This window comes from Vicugna pacos, chromosome 9 (genome assembly GCF_048564905.1).
Source record: "Vicugna pacos chromosome 9, VicPac4, whole genome shotgun sequence".
In the NCBI taxonomy this organism is placed as follows: domain Eukaryota; kingdom Metazoa; phylum Chordata; class Mammalia; order Artiodactyla; family Camelidae; genus Vicugna; species Vicugna pacos.
In genome coordinates, this window is record NC_132995.1 from 20,861,495 (window position 1) to 20,866,950 (window position 5,456).

A 5,456-nucleotide genomic window follows, 5' to 3' on the forward strand; every position below is an offset into this window, starting at 1 on the left:
TGGGGACAAAGGCAGCTTCAACAGAGTACTTTGTAAGCCCACATAACAAGTGACAGATAACCCCAGAGGGCATTTCTCAGTGGACATATCCTGCCTACTTTTCTTCCCAGCTGAAGCACTCCAACATTGCCTACTAAATACCACAGCTCAGAAAAGGGATTAGAAGCCTCTATTCCAGCAACAGGGGAGTAGACCAGGTCCCTGTCAAGGCTGTGACAACCATAAAAAAAAGAGGAGGCCCTGCTCAACAACAACAATCAGAGCACATGCTGAACACCACAACACCAACCACAGCCCCAGTCAAAGGGATAACAGCAAACACTCATGGAAGAAATATGTGGCAAATGTCCACACTAAGAACAGCCATTACAACAAAGCAATGTAAGGGAACTACAGGATAATACAAAGTGTGCTAACCTATGCATAATAGGGGTCTCAGAAGGAGGAGAAATGGAAAAGGGGATTGAAAATGTATTTGAAGAAATCATGACTAAAAACTTACCAAACCTAAAGGAGGAAACAGACATCCAAGTACAGGAAGCACAGAGGGTCCCAAACAAGAAGAATCCAAACAGACCTACACAAAGACATATGACAATTAAGATGGCCAAAGTTAAAGATAAAGAAGTTATTATAAAGCAACAAGAGAAAAACAAAGAGTTACAAAGGAAGCCCCATAAGGCTTTCAGCTGATTTCTCTACATAAATACTGCTGGCCAGAAGGGAGTGGCAAGATATATTAAAAATCCTGAGTGAGAAAAAGCTGCAACCTAGGATACTCTATTCAGCAAGTCTATCCTTTAGAGTAGAAGGAGAGATAAAACATTTCACAGACTAAAATAATTCAGCAATACTAAACCTATACTAAAAGAAATATTGAAAGATCTACTCTAAATAGAAAAGAAGCAGGAAGCTATAGAAATGAGAAAACCATAATTGGAAATGTGATAACCACAATAAGTTGCAAGAAAATAAACATGAAGATGTAAAAAATAAATAAATGAATGAATAAATATCAAAATCATAAAAGGTGGGAGAAAGGAGCAAGAAAATAGAATTTTTTTCATTTTCTTCTTTTTTCTTTCTTTTTTCCCCCATTCATTCTTTTTAGCATGTTTGAGCCTATGTGACTACCAGTCTAAAGCCAACAGATACAAAAAGGGGTTAACATACTTGAAAAACAGGGTAACCACAAATCAAAAACATATAATTGAGTCACAAAAACCAAAAGGAAACCAAGCTAATACAAAAAAATTATCAAGCCATACACACACACACACACACACACACACACACACACACACACAACCAAAAAGGAAAAGAAAGAAACAAAGAAGAAATACCAGATCAACTGGAAAACAAAGTTCAAAATGGCAATAAACACATATCTACCAATAATTACTGTAAGTGCCCATGGATTAATCTGTTCCAATCAAAAGACATAGAGTAGCAGATTGGATAATAAAAGCCTACAATGGGCTGCCTACAAGAGACCCACTTTAGAGTGAAGGGTACACATAGATTGAAAGTGAGAGATTTGGAAAAAATATTTCATGCAAATGCAAATGACAAGAAAGCAGGAGTAGCAATACTGATTTTAGACAACATACACTTTAAAACAAAGGCCATGAACAAAGATAAAGAAGAACATTATATAATGATCAAAGGAGCAATACAAGATGAAGATATTACACTCTTTAACATATATGCACACAATATAGGAACACTTCAATATATAAGACAAATACTAACAGATATAAAGGGAGAAATTGATGGAAATACATTAATAGTAGGAGACTTTAATACCCCACTACCATCATTGGACAGATCTTCCAGACAGGAAATCAATAAGGCAATGGATATACTAAGTGACATAATAGAACAGTTGGACTTGGTTGATATTTTTAGGACATTAAATCCCCAAAACAGAATGCACATTATTTTTAAGTGCTCATGGAACATTCTCTAGGATAGACCACATACTTGGGCACAAAAGAAGCCTCAACAACTGTAAGAGGATATAAATTATATCAAGCATCTTTCCTGACCACAATGGCATGAAACTAGAAATCAATCACAGAAAAACAAAGGATAAAAAAAATGACAGCATGGAGAATAAACAACATGCTTCCCAAAAAAAAAAAAAAAAAGGTCAATGATGAAATCAAAGAGAAATTACAAAACACTTTGAAACAAATGAAAATGAAAACACAACCACACAAAATCAACGGTATGCAGCAAAAGCAGTTGTAAGAAGGAAATTCAGAGTGATACAGGCCTTCCTCAAAAAAGGAACAATTTCAGGGGGAGGGTATAGCTCAAGAGGTAGAGTGCATGCTTACCATGCATGAGGTCCTGGGTTCAATCCCCAGTACCTCCTCTAAAAATAAACCCCCCTCTCACCTGCCAAAATAAAATAATTAAATAACACAATAATAAAAAAAGAACAATCTCAAGTAAACCACCTAACCTACCACATAAAGGAATTAGAAAAAGAAAACCAGACAAAACAAAAAGTCAGCAGAAGGAAGGAAATAATAAATATCAGGAAAGAAATAAATACAACAGAGATTTTGTTGTAAAATAGAAACAAATAGAAACAAATCAATCAAACCAAGAGCTGGTTCTTTGAAAGAGTAAACAAAATTGATAAACCTTTGCCCAGTCTCGCCAAGAAGAAAATAGAGAGAACACAAATAAGTAAGATAAAAAAGGGAAATGGAGAGATTACAACCAAAACCATAGAAATACTAAAAATCATAAGAGAATAATATGAACAACTATATGGCAATAAATTGGACAACTTAGAAGAAATGGATAAGTTTCCAGAAACATACAATCCATCAAAACTGAATCAAGAAGAAATAGATCATTTGAACAGACCAATAACTAGAAGTGAAATAGAATCAGCAAAACAAACAAACAAACAAACTAACAAACAAACAAACAAAACTCTCAGCAAACAAAAGTCCAGGACCAGATGGCTTCGCTGGGGAATTCTATCAAACATACAAAGAAGAGCTCATACCAATCCTTCTCAAATTCTTCCAAAAGACTGAAGAGGAGGGAATACTCCCAAACTCATTCTATGAAGCCACCATCATCCTGATACCAAAACCAGGCAAAGACACTACCGAAAAAGAAAACTACAGACCAATATCACTGATGAACATAGATGTAAAAATCCCCAACAAAATATTAGCAAACAGATTCCAAAAACACAAAAAAAGATCATACACCATGATCAAGTTGGGGTCATCCCAGGGACACAAGGATGGTTCAACATAACACAAATCAGTCAGTATGATACACCAGATCAACAAGAGAAAGGATGAAAAACCACATGATCATCTCAACAGAAGCAGAAAAAGCATTTGATAAAATTAAACACCCATTTATGATAAAATCTCTAACTAAACAGGGTATAGAGGGAACATATCTCAACATAATAAAAGCTATTTTTGACCAACCTACAGCCAGCATAATACTCAATTGTGAAAAGCTGAAAACCTTCCCACTAAAATCTAGAACAAGATAAGAATGCCCACTCTCACCAAGGTGGATGACATGATACTATATATAGAAAATCCTAAAAATTCCACACAAAAATGATTAGAGCTAATAAAAGAATTTGGCAAGGTAGCAAGGTACAAGATTAACATACAAAAACCAGTTGCATTTCTTTACACTAACAAAGAAGTATCAGAAAACGAAAGTAAAGAAGCAATTCCATTTAAAATTGCATCCAAAAAATGAAATAATTAGGAATAAATCTGACCAAAGAAATTAAAGACTTGCATGCAGAGAACTATAAAACATTGATTAAGGAAATTGAAGATGACTTAAAGAAATGGAAAGATATCCCATGTTCTTGGATTGGAAGAATTAATATTGTTAAAATAGCCATACTACCCAAAGCAATCTATAGATTTAATGTGATTCATATCAAATTACCCAGGACATTTTTCACAGAACTAGAACAAATCATACTGAAATGTGTGTGGAATCACAAAAGACCCAGAATTACCAAAGCAGTACTGAAGGAAAAGAATGGTACTGGAGGAATAACCCTCCCAGACTTCCAACAATATTACAGAGCTACAGTAATCAAAACAGCATGTTATTGGTACAAAAACAGACATATGGCACAATGAAACAGAATAGGGAGCCTTGAAATGAACCCATGAACTTTTGGTCAATTAATCTTTGACAAAGGAGCCAAGAACTTACAATGAAGTAAAGACAGTCTCTTTAGCAAAAGGTGTTGGAAGAACTGGACAGCTGCATGTAATTCCATGAAGTTAGAATACTCCCTCACACTATACACAAAAATAAACTCAAAATGACTTAAAGACTTATGCACAAGAGAAGACACTATAAACTTCTCAGAAGAAAACATAGGCAAAGCATTATCTGACATAAATCTCAATAAAGCAATGTTTTCCTAGGTCAGTCTACCCCAGCAATTGAAATAAAAGCAAAAATAATTAAATTTATAAGCTTTTGCACAGCAAAGGAAATCATAAGTAAGACAAAATGACAACCTATGGAATGGGATAAAATATTTGCAAAAGATGAGACTAAGAAGGGCTTATTTTCTAGAATATATAAACAGCTCATACAACTTAATTAGAAAAAAAACAAACAATCCATCCAAAAGGGACAGAAGACCTAAACAAGCAATTCTCCAAGGAAGACATACAAATGATCAAAAAGCACATGAAAAAATGCTCAATATCACTAATTGACAGAAATGCAAAGCAAAACTACAATGAGCTGTCACCTCACAGCAGTCAGAATGTCCATCATTCAAAATTCTTCAATTGATAAATGCTGAAGAGGGTGTGGAGAAAAGGGAACCCTCCTACACTGTTGGTGGGAATGTAGTTTAGTGCAGCCATTATGGAAAACAGTATGGAGATTCCTCAAAAGACTAAAAATAGACTTACCATATGACCCAGCAAGCCCACTGCTGGGCATATATCCAGAGGGAACCTTAATTCAAAAAGATATATGCATTCCAATGTTCATAGCAGCACTATTTACAATAGCCAAGACATAGAAACAACTTAAGTGTCCATCAATAGACAACTGCATGAGGAAGCTGTGGTATATTTATACACTGGAATACTATTCAGTCATAAAAATGATAAAATAATTCTATTTGTAGCAACATGTATGGCTCTGGAGAGTGTCATTCTAAGTGAAGTAAGCCAGAAAAAGAAAGAAAAATACCATATGATATTCCTTATATGTGGAATCTAAAAAAAAAAAACACACACACACACACACAAGTGAACTTATTACAATACAGAAATAGACTCGTAGACAGAAAACAAACTTAAAGAGGTTGGGAAGGGATAAATTGAGAATTTGAGATTTGTGGATACTAATACACATAAACTACAAGTTTACACTGTATAGCATAGGGAACTACATTCAATATCTTATAGAAA

General features: G+C 34.6%; 1 non-coding gene across 1 annotated transcript; it reads left to right on the plus strand.

Annotated features, from left to right (window-relative positions):
* Positions 1-2,306: 2,306 nt before the first annotated feature.
* Positions 2,307-2,380, plus strand: TRNAG-ACC (transfer RNA glycine (anticodon ACC)). The gene has a single exon. It is a non-coding gene; the product is annotated as a tRNA-Gly (tRNA).
* The last annotated feature ends 3,076 nt before the right edge of the window (positions 2,381-5,456 follow it).